Here is a 12,904-nt window from a genome sequence, read left to right on the forward strand (position 1 = left end):
TGGAATCCCTTATACAAGGGGTGAATTTCTCCAAAATTGATACTAAGGAGCGCTTCAGCTATTCTGATGCTGAGGCAGATTCGATCATACAAGCCGGCAGTACAACTGCTTATATTCCGGCTGCGGACAATGAGGACCTCTATAAGGACTGGTATGCATTAAAAAAACGAGAAGTTGATTATTGCATGCATGCCTCTACACTTGCTGATTACTATAAAGATAAGATGATACCAAGGGGATTTAGGGTTACCAACACCCCCACAATTGGCAGACAAAATACTGCTTTTTGCAAAAGGTGGGTCAGTATCCTTAATAAATGCTCAATGGACCTATTATTACTTGTAGTGGATGAGTCCACTAAGGAGCTAAAGATCACTAGGGATAAACTGGCCACCTTTGAGCTTACACATAAAAGTTCTTTGATTGAAGATAAACAGATCGACTGGAGTACTAAACTTAACAAGCAAATTGAACAATACCAGAAAGACCTACTACGCTTTAAGCGAGAAAAAAAACGCAAAGTGGAGCTAGACTATGAACAAAATCGCGTATACCTTTGGTTGAGCACTGAAAGGCCCAAAGCAAGGAGGCAGTTTGAAAGATATCCGAGACAAAGATACCATACGGATTATGAGGGGACCAGCACGTCAGCAAGCGAGACGGACGGACAAACACCCTCTACCTCCAACGATGCCCGCCCTTTAGGTGCAATAACACGCGGCTCCCTGAAACCACCAGTAGGCAGAGGCGCCGGACGAGGCGCAGCCACCAAAACGAAAGGCAAAGCAGGGCGGAAAAACGCCCGCTAGACAAAGAACTGGTGTTCAATTTATCAGAGACTCCTTTGGATGATATCGAAGTAGCAGTACTGTCAAAAGGTTTGTCTTTTGTACCATCTTATAAACGCAATGCCTTTCAGTGGAAAGTAGATTGTTTTAGGTTTGGACGTTCATTGAGGCTAAAAGAACACTTTGGGAACAAACCTCAAACCCAAACCAATCAAAGTGAAATACCTATGCAATTAAAAAAATTGCAACCGAGATCTTCATTTGATCCGCAGACTCATAGCCCCTCCATTAAATCATTCACAAGAATGATGGAAAATGCCGCCTATGATAACAGCTCTGATTTTGTCTGGTCCGATAATCTATCTCACACTGAGCGCCAAGCCGTGCGGAGACTGCAGCAACGCTCTGATGTAGTCATCCGCAGGGCAGACAAAGGCGGTTCAGTGGTGGTACAGGACTTGCATAAATATATAGGAGAGTGTCAGAGGCAATTGTCCGACACTTCTGTGTATGAACTTTTGGACACTGACCCTACCCACAGATTTAAGGATGAGTTGGATGTAACATTGTCTAGTGCTAAAAATAATGATATTATTTCTGATGAAGTGTGTACAGCTTTGCATATAGATTTTCCTATAACTCCCCTTTTTTACACCTTGCCTAAGGTACACAAGGGATTGCAGGACCCCCCTGGCAGACCAATTATATCTGCCAGGGGGTCGCTCTACCATCCAGTGTCCACCTACCTGGATTGTTACTTAAATCCCTGTATTCAACAAACGAAATCTTACCTTAGAGATACTAACATGCTTATAAAAAAATTGGGTGAAATTGATACATGGGGGTTTATTGTGTGGCAGAATAGCACCAAGGGTAGTGCTCTCTGGGACACAATTCCTGGCGCTCTGCAGTTAAGGTTTACTACTTTCAAAAATGTGTATATTTACTTGGCAGAACTTGCCACAGCTGCTGCAGTAACTCCTGTGGGCCCGTCAGACCCACAAAAAGAGAAAACTAAGGAAGGGGGTTGGAGTGAATTGCGCTGCTGTTTAAATAATTTCAATATCTGTAACACATTGGCTGTCCAAAAAGGAATGAATTGCGGACACACTGTTGCTTTTGAAAAATTGTTTATCACAAATAGGTAAATAAAATACAATACATATAAATATACAGCATAAAAAACAAGACAATCTTTAAAAAGAAGAGAGTGGGATCCCACACAATTGGTTATAATCGCTTTGATATGTTTAACGGTAGTGGATCTTCACTGATGAAATTAGTGAACATTAATCTCCTGCCTTTTAATGAAGAATAAGTTAGAAGAAAAATCGGACAATGAAACAAAGTTCCAATTTAGATGAAATAGTATCTCATTAATTAAAGGGATTGAGACCCTCGTGGCATATCACTATCAGCGACCAGACAGGTACAGCTTTATTACCCTGCTGAAGCACAGCTCTCCCTTGCCCTGAGCCGCTGGACATCAGTAGCTACACCCTGCTTCTCTCCCCAGTTACCTTAAGGGGATCGAGATCTTCAGGATAAATTGCCATAAGTATATGCCTACAGCTAACTCCATCTATCGATAAATTATCAGTTATCTCACACATCCCAGCTGAAGTGCAGCTCTCCCTCCATCTGAGCTGCCGGCCATCAGCTGCTGGACACCACCTTCCTCTCCCCATAAAACATCCAGGGGATTGAGGTCTGCTACACGGGTGAGCATATCATATATTCTGTGACTGTTTCCATTATAAGCTATCATTTAGCTACTAATGAGATACTATTTCATCTAAATTGGAACTTTGTTTCATTGTCCGATTTTTCTTCTAACTTATTCTTCATTAAAAGGCAGGAGATTAATGTTCACTAATTTCATCAGTGAAGATCCACTACCGTTAAACATATCAAAGCGATTATAACCAATTGTGTGGGATCCCACTCTCTTCTTTTTAAAGATTGTCTTGTTTTTTATGCTGTATATTTATATGTATTGTATTTTATTTACCTATTTGTGATAAACAATTTTTCAAAAGCAACAGTGTGTCCGCAATTCATTCCTTTTTGGACAGCCAATGTGTTACAGATATTGAAATTATTTAAACAGCAGCGCAATTCACTCCAACCCCCTTCCTTGAAATTGATACATGCCCTGATGGGATGCTGTTGTGTAGTGCTGATGTTACCAGCCTATACACATGCATTCCCCATCAGGAAGGTATGGAAGCTGTGCATGATTTAATACGGGACAATGAACATTATCACGGACCCCCAGTCCATTTATTTATGCAATTGTTGTCTCTAGTCCTTAATAGAAATTATTTTGTCTTTAATAACAGCTATTACAGACAGCGCCTCGGCTGTGCGATGGGGTCCTCGGTGGCCCCATCGTACGCCAATGCGTTTATGTGTAATATCGACAATCGATTGTTTTTTCAGGGTCCCGATAATGATAAAATCGTACTGTATTTGAGGTACATCGACGACCTCCTGATACTGTGGAAAGGGTCTAAGCAATCATTAATTAACCTTTTTGAGCAACACAATCTTTCCAATGGTCCAGTAAAATTCACATATGTCATCAGTGACAGTATGGTTAATTTCTTAGATGTTAACATAGAAGTGAATGACAACAAAATATCTACTATGTTATTTGTCAAAGAAACTGATAGAAATACCATACTGAGACATGAAAGCTGCCACCCCTTACCTCTCCGTGATGGCCTCCCCTATTCCCAAATGCTAAGGGTGAAGCGCATCACAAGTGACCCAGACCAAACTCTAAAAGATCTTGACTTAATGCAAACAAAATTTGAAGAACGTGGGTATAGAAGAAGAGATCTTGTTAGAGTTAAAAATAGAGTGATTAACATCCCTAGAGAACAAGCCCTAAACCCGGCACCAAAAGAAACAACATCTGCCCTAAAACTACCCTGGGTTAACCAATTCTCTAATGATAGTCCTGTGGTCACTAAGAAGGTTAAGCAGTTGTGGCCTATAATTACTACTGATAAAGAACTCCCTGGTTTGAATAAATTACAGCTAATGCCAGCCTATAAACGGGGAAAAAACTTGGGTGACCTACTGGTAAAATTGGATGTTAGTAATTTAACTAAGAAATCTGCCCCTATACACTTTCTGACACGTCCAGCAGGATGTTTTAGATGTATAGGATGCATAACATGTCGTTCCATGTTAGTGGGTGACTACATTTCACACCCACACACGGGACGCAAAATCCCTATTAAACATGCGGTAACCTGTTCCACAAAATTCGTAGTATACACTCTGTCTTGTCCGTGTGGTCTTTACTACGTGGGCAAGACAGAGTGTCAATTTAAGGAACGCATGGCAAACCATAGGTATGCCATTAGATTGGCACTTAATAGTGGTAGCAGTGAACAACCAGTAGCAAGACACTGTGCCCAGATGGGACATAGTGTCGCTAGTTTAAAATCTAAAATTATAGACCATGTTCCTGCTCCCCCTAGAGGTGGCAATCGAGGGAAACTCTTGCTGCAAGCAGAGTCTAGGTGGATTTTCACCTTAGACACGATTGCACCAAGAGGATTAAATGAGCAGCATGGACTGCAGTGCTTTCTGTGATTGGTCCTTATTGAAGTTTTCTCTAGGGATCTTGGATTGGTCACAATATTCATTTTTTGAGTATAAATAATATTTGTATGTAATTACAGTACCAGTATTTCTAATATGTTGTATTCAATGTTAAATTATATATACTAAGTAATAGCGATATTTTTTATAGAGTATGACAATAATTGTTTCATAATGCTGCCTGACACTTTGTAATATTTTACTAGTTCTGCTAACCACGGAACCAGTTTGTTTTTAAATGTTCTTAATGTTTTTTTCTTATATTTTTTTTCACTAGTTTATATTCTTATTGTTGTCATGGCAACCACCCGGCGGCCATACTGCGTAGTCCCGCGAGGCAGCAAGTGAGATAGTGCCGATGTCATCACAGGCGGACAGGAGGCGTCGCTTTCACTGTGACGCAACCCGGAAGCCGGAGTGAATGACCGGACGGTCCAACTTCGCGCCCGATGGACGGCGAGGACAGCTGATCCAGGTGAGTATGCAATCAGGTGTGGGCGGGGATATTCACTGCTAGGGTATTTTATTGTGCACAGTATGAAGTTTTTTGTCATACCCTGAGGACGAGCAGCAGCTCGAAACACAGTGTTGGTGTGTTGACTATCATGCAATAAAGCATCTAAAACTTTATGAAGTCTCCGAGTGCCGCCCTTGCTACAACCCCGTCTGTATTTGCTTCAGTGCTGGGAAGGCACCTGAGCAAGCTGCAACCTGTTAACCATTGGAGTGCCGGATCCTGTCGTTTCTATATATATATATATATATATATATATATACACACACACACACACACACAGTGTGGCCATATATATAGGTGCAGTGGTGCTGTCCTGTGCTGCTGTATATAAGTCTATAAGTCCATTGGTGGTGTGTGTTGATAGTGAAATGGAATAAAAACAATTTAAAGATCAGGTACCCCTTCCTACTATAGTGCTGAAGCTGCTGCCACCAGGCATGACATTGACAAGTCCATCCACATTGTCTGCTAAGGCCGATGCCTAATGTCGCAGAGAGCATGTAAAATCCCCAAACCCAAATTTTTGTAAAATAAACAAGCCCCCCCAAATATTAATTGTCTGAAAAGAAACTTAAAATTGGCGATATGCCATTCATGACACGAAGTGGCAAGGAAAGGCTAAGGCCCTGACCTATGTTCATGACTGGTGGTTCAGCTTCTCATGAACATGGAAGCCCTCCTCCCTCTTGAAAAATTGAATTTTTTATCTGTGGTTTGATATGTAGGCCTGACCTTCCCAACGCTGTACAGGAAGGGGGGCTCCTTCCACCATTTGCACACGCTCTGCATGTGCTTTGAGGAGCACCACCAGTCCAATTGCTGACATTGAGAATGAGGATGTCACTGTAGAAGTACACCAGGAACTGGTGCTGAGGAGAAAGTTGACAATGAGGCTTCTGATGGTGATGTGGTTTGTTTGAATCAGGCACCGGTGGAGACAGTTTTGGCCATGGGATGAAAAGACCCATTGTCGTGCCTGGGCAAAATAGCAAAAGATTCACTTCTCTGGAATTATATCTATCCAAATCCGGGCAACAACTGTCACGCCACATGTATTCTTTGTAAAATCATAATAAGTATACTTATACTGTACATCACCTGCAGCGCATTCATCATAAGTCATTGCCTAATTCAGAAGCTTTGGCTGAGAGCGTAAGCAGTCCAGTGACACTTAATTAGCTTTTTCCTGTTGTATCTAAGCACCTGCAGTAGTTCTGCAGGCCATGTCACTGCCATGACTGACTCCTTTCCTATTCGGGATTCCTCCGGAGGATCCATGAGTGCTACTGTGAATCAACCGTCATCCCAGAGAGGATGTCGGAAGATCACTTATACTACTTTAACTAAGCAATTGACTGTCCAACAGTCCTTTGCAAGAAAGATGAATTATGACAGCAGTCACCCTGTTGCAAAGCGGATCACTGAGGCCATAACAACTGTGCTAGTGTATCTCCAATACCAAATCTCTTCTATATTCCACTTCACTAGTGTCCTTAAAAATGCTGTTGTACCCATTGTCCATTTAACCAGACATGTGGACTAGTGGAACAATGCAAACTAAGGACTACATGAATGTGAAAGCTCAATGTGGTGGATGTACTGCCTTAGGCAGCAACAACAGCAGAGGCACCAGTAGCAGCATCTCACAAAAACCAGCTCATTCCTTGGCAGGCTACTCTGTGTATCATCGGTTTCCATAAGAGGCACACCAATAAGAATCTCTTAGAGAAACTTAGGGACATAACTGCACAATGGCTTACCCTGCTTAGACTCTCCTGGGGATTTGTGATATCTGATAATGCCACTAATATTGTGCGAGCATTACATCTGGGCAGATTCCAGCACATCACATGTTTTGATCAAACAATAAATTTGGTGGTGCAGAATAAAAAAAAAAAAAAAAAAAAGACAGGGGCGTGCAGGAGTTGCTGTTGATGGCCTGAAAAATTTTAGAGAGCGCGTGTCGAAGAATGGTGCGGCAGCAAACCCCCTTGAACCTGCCGTGCCATCACCTGAAGGAAGAGGTAGTATTGAGGTGGAATTCCACTGTCTACAAATGGAGCTACGCTTATTTAGCTGGCCATCGGACCATAGCGACCCGCCTCAGCACGAAGTTCACTTGGGAGTACCATTGCCACGAATGCGGCACGCGAGCATCTCTCGTGCACGCAGGACCCATTCTCTGCGAGCTTCGGCTATAGGAACAAAAAAAAACAACCCCAAATTCTGTGTTTTTTACAGTTTTTATGATTTTTTTCAAACAAATACAGATCCAAAACCAAAACCCGAATTGGTGATTTTGCAGAACCAATCCAGACAAAACATGAAAGGAGAGCTAGAAACAAAACCAAAACACAAAACCCCCAAAGTGTCCGGTGCACATCTAATTATTTTCATTGGTGGTTATAAGCCCTTATTTGATAAAAGCAGCTTTAAAAATTATCCTATTAAAATTGGCTGTGACTTTTGACATTTTTATATTTACTGTATGTATACATATTTACTAACTAGGACAGCTTACAGGGGCTATATGCACGTGATACTCACTTAGACACTCCATTCAAGATGGCATATGGAACAGTGCAGTGGAAATATTTTGCAGTTACTTGTACATTTCAGGCTGATCGAACCAACACACGCCACCAAGTGCGACCCCTAGGCACGTGCCTAATTGGACATTAGGCACTGGCAGTCCCCCAGTAAAATCCACTGATCCAGCTGGAGTCTGCCTACACTCCAGGACTGCCAGACCGGCTGCGATTAGCAGAGAGTTGGCTTTCTGTAGGAAGCCACTGCCTGCCTATATGGGTTCTATGGACTGCTGCTGATGCAGATCATAGATGCCGGGTCAAAGCCACCACTTGTGCACATGAGCTGTCTGGTCCTGCCACAGGCACATCCATTGCACAAGTGCTGGCACAAGACAGACGTCATCAGGGGAACAGTGTTTTAAAATCTTATAAATAAAGAATAATAATATACTGTATATCCTCTTTTCCTTTGAGAAGAAATTTTCCTGATCCTATAAGACTCCTATGTCTTTAATGAGGAGATTAATTGTGAGAGTCTCAAAGTGGTTATGTGGATAGCACCATAAGAATTTAGGTATAACTACTGGGTCAGTTCCTTTTGTGCTAATAATTTTTCCAATAAAAATGGGTATCCGTTCATCCAGGATTAATAGCAACGCATTTTGTCCCATAGCCAGTGGACTGGAACCATGGGACAACTTGCAGAAGATTAACTGCCAGAATGGACCTATCAAACTCAACTTCAATATTAGTCCAGACAAAGTCAAATATTTGGACGTTAATATCTCTATTGTACAGGGGAGGATTGAAACAACTGTATACAATAAAGATACCGACAGAAACACGTTGCTGTTACATAGCAGTAATCATGTGCCACCTCTCAAAAAGGGATTACCAAAATCCCAATTTATGAGAGTGGCTAGAATTACCAACAATCCAGAAAAAGCTGAAAGGGCCCTTGATGAAATGGTAGACAAATTTGCCACCATACAACATCAAAACATTTAACCAACAAAAGGTGGAAGTATTAAATATGTCAAGAGAACGTCTTCTACAACATAAAAACAAATTTAAATACTAGGATACCATTTGTCACCACCTACACCCCTACTAGTGTAGTACTACCGCGAGCACCAAATGCACTTTGGCCCATTATGTCAGGAGATAAAAAATGTACATGTATTTCGAAAAAAAACACCTATGCCCAGTTATCGACGGGGACATTTTTTTAGGGATAGATTAGTAAAAACCAATATTGAACATAATGCCACTAATGGGTACATGGAGAGTGGACCCGAGTTCAAACACCCCCAATCTGGGAAAAAAATTCAAAATAAGACATGTCCTTACCTGTAAATCTCAATATATTGTATACATAATAATATGCCCATGCTGCAAATATTATGTTGGGCAAACAATACGCAGTTTTCGCGAAAGAATGGCACTACATAGATCGGCCATTAAAGCTATACTAGAAAGTAAAGAAGTAGACCAGCCAGTGGCGCAGCATTTTAAATCCCATGGCCATTCATTATTTAATTTCAGATGCAAAATAATCGATCATGTCCCTCCACTGGGGGAGACAGACAAAAAATATAGAATCGAAAAGAAACAGAATGGATTAATAAATTAAACACATTGGTCCCGAATGGACTTAACGAGACAATCTCTTGGAATGTGTTTCTATAAAATTATAAATAACAAACAGTAGAAATTAAGAATCCAATAATGAAGTATAGAGCACAGCAACTATCAGCAGCATAATGTAAAAAAAACATATATTCTGTAGTATTCATACATTATCCCATTTATTATGATTGAGATTATAAATTTAAGACTAGGAATTTCCTTAATGCGGGATGTATTCTCATAGACATTTAAGCAAAAGTATTCTTTATAACATGACCAGTGTATTTTTGAATAAGTGTATTTTTTTATATATAATATTGGGGGAGATTCTCTAAGCGAAAAATGCGGTAAAAACCCCGTTATCATTATATGCGATAATTATAAATGCGAAGAGAGGCGAAGGGGGGCGGAGATTCTTAGAGAATCTCCCCCATAATGATTTATGTTTTTCATACCATAAGTAATTAATTATAACACTTTTTGGGTTTTGGGTTCTGATTACCTTCAGGTTTTGGGTTCTAATGGGTTTTGCCAAAACACCCCCCTAAACGTTTTGGGTTCCGATTTTTTTTTTAAAAGCATAAAAATGGCTAAAATCGTATTTATATTTTTTTTTATTGCTCCTACGCTATTATTAACCTCAATAACATTCATTTCCAATCATTTCCAGTCTATTCTGAACACCTCACAATATTGTTTTTAGGCCAAAAGGTTGCACCGAGGTAGCTGTATAACTATGCTAAGTCACACAAGTGTGCGGCACAAACACTGAACTGATACTGAACACTTGGCAGCACCCCATGAATTATACGACAGATTTGGCTCACCCCTGGAATTATACGGCACACATGCGGGCACCTTTGGACTAATACGGGACACATGGGGGCACCCCTGAAATTACACCACACATATGCAGGCACCCCTGGACTGATACGACACACATAGCATCACCCCTGGACTTACAACAGGACATATGGGGGCACCCCTGGAATTACAACGCACACATGCAGGCCACCCCGGACTGATATGGCACACTTAGCATCACCCCTGGATTGATACTGAACACTTAGGATCACCCCTGGACTGATACAGAACACTTAGCATCACCCCTGGACTAATACAGCACACTTGGCAGCACCCCATGAATTATACAGCAGACTTGGCTCACCCCTGGAATTATACGGCACACATGCGGGCACCTTTGGACTGATACAGGACACATGGGGGCACCCCTGAAATTACACCACACATATGCAGGCACCCCTGGACTGATACGACACACATAGCATCACCCCTGGACTGATACAGCACACTTAGCAGCACCCCATGAATTATACAGAAGACTTGGCAGCAACCCATGAATTATATGACAGGCAGTACGGATGGTGTAATGGTTAGCATTACTGCCTCACAGCATTGAGGCCATGGGTTCAATACCCACCATGGCCCTAACTGTGCGGAGTTTAATATAGTTTTTTCCCCCTCAGTAGTTGCTCCTTAGTAGATGTACAGGAGTAGATGTACAAAAGTTCCTGCACCATTAGTTCCCCCTTAGTAAATGTACTTTTTGTTCCTTCCCGATATATATTTGTCCCCCTTAAGCAACCCCCATAAATGTATAGCTTCTGTTAGTTCCTCCCTTAGAATGTCCCCCCACAGTGGTATTTTGTCCCCCATAGCTTTTTTTTCTGTGTGTACAGACAGCATGGACAAATCTGTGCTGTCTGACTTCTACATGCCGAATGAAGATGGCTCTTTTATAGAGATCCGAATCCAAAGCAGGATGATGACGTCTTGGCCTCGTTTTGGACTCGGGAAGATGGCGGGACCCAGCGAACTCCTCGGATCCGGCCTCGGATAAGGTAAGTTCGGGGGCGGTTCGCATCTCTAGGATCCGAACCCGCTCATCTCTAATTTAATGTTCTTAAAAATAAGATGAAAAAATGTCTACAGTCTGGAAAAGCAATAGGAGAGAGATTTTCTGTTTGGTAAATGCTATGTCAGTATCAGGAGCCAGACTAAATGAAGCAGAAAGACAGGGAACATGAGGTGGCAGCGGAAGCAGGAAGAGGACTATTTAAACCTCTGTAATTACCTACACTGAGAATAGTTCTCATTATAGTAACACACTAATGAGAATGTTAGATCTGCAATTATGAATCAAATGCTGTTATATCTTTAACAAAACATATATTTTAGGTAAAAGTAGCATTGTACTAGTAGTGGACTGGACTACAGAACTGTAGTAGTTAAAACAACTACAGAACTATGAGGGACAGGCAGACTGTCAGTGCCACTGAACTGGACTACAGAACAGAAGGAAGGAGCTGTAGTAGTTAAAACTACTACAGCTAAGCAGCTATCTATGAGGCACAGACACACAGGCAGCGGGAAGCGGGTGGGAGAGTGAGCATGCTGGAGGACAGGCAGACGGCCAGGACATGCTCCCTCTTCAATCTCCAAGGCTGGAGTGAAGATGGCGCCCACCTGGCCGCCCCTTTATAGGGTTCGGATCTCACGAGATCCGACAGCGGGATATCGCGAGCTCCGGAAACTTGCGCCCTGAGCCTGGGCGGGAAAACCGAACAGGCTCGGAAGCGTGTTCGGATTGGGGGTGTTCGGGGGTGCTCGGATTGCCCCAATCCGAACGCGCTCATCTCTACTTTTATACAAGAATATATATTAAAACTTGCGCTCCAAATTAAAGGAGTAGTCACCGCACAGCTACTCCAAAGATACAAATGTGAAGAGGGTGGTTTAGCTGAGGCGCTCCCACTTGAAATACAAGATTTCTCCAATGTCCTTAATTACGTTCAAAAGTACCTAAAAAAAACCCACTTCTCATAGTGCAGTATCTTCAAAATAATTTGCAATCTATCAGAATATGATCTTATATTATTCCTACTCCGTACCACATATGGGCCTTAACTTAGGCCACAAGATGTCTCATAGATCCTCCAACAATATCCACAGTGGTCCAAAACTTGTCAAAACTTCCTTTTACCTTGGTTAGAAAAAAATGCTCCACATAGTGTAAAACAAGCATTTATTACATATCCATAAAAACAATATAAAATACAGGGGGCTTAGTACCGTGTACGGCCTTATACAAAGGCTGTATTTCAGATGTGTAATTGAAAAAGTGGAAGGCTTAGTAGAAGCAGAAACGCGTTGGTGTATTTCTGACTGGAGGCTATAATACCGTGGATAGAGACTGCAAAGGCAAGTGTGAGTTATCTTTGGAGACCCGGGATCTCAGAGAAGAAGCTACCACTTTTTCAATTACACATCTGAAATACAGCCTTTGTATAAGGCCATACACAGTACTTGTATTTTATATTGTTTTTATGGGTATGTAATAAATGTTTGTTTTACACTACGTGGAGCATCATCTCTGCTTTTATCCATGTATTTTTACACACAGTAAGTATATATCATATATGTATGTGTTACCTTCCATGCATGTTGCAGAAAAATGTTCTTAATATTTCTAAAATTTATGTAAAGGTGTATAGGGCCGGTTCACGCATAGCACCTGTGACCTAAAATGTCCCATTCTCAGCAATTATAATGCAACCTTAAGTATAGTTGGTTATGAGCAATGCTGAGAGATCTTTAAAGGATGGAAATGGGAATCAGTAAACAATTTGTTCTCTGTATGAAGAGCTGGCAACTGTACACTGGGTTTCTTTATGTTCTGTGTAATCATAAGCATATTGAGGGAAATAAATTATTGCCGTTCATTCATAGAAAGCAAACCAAGTATGCAGGACAGACTTCATATGCTGAGAGAGATGTGTGCGCTGGATTATAATATTGCG

At 41.5% G+C, this 12,904-nt stretch overlaps 1 protein-coding gene across 1 annotated transcript in view; it reads right to left on the reverse strand.

Moving 5' to 3' along the window:
* The window catches only part of SRPX (sushi repeat containing protein X-linked), an 86,941-nt gene that overhangs the window by 73,880 nt on the left and 157 nt on the right, over window positions 1-12,904 (reverse strand). The gene's annotated exons all lie outside the window — the stretch shown is intronic.

This window comes from Crinia signifera, chromosome 2 (assembly GCF_055691185.1).
Source record: "Crinia signifera chromosome 2, ASM5569118v1, whole genome shotgun sequence".
Taxonomy (NCBI): Eukaryota; Metazoa; Chordata; class Amphibia; order Anura; family Myobatrachidae; genus Crinia; species Crinia signifera.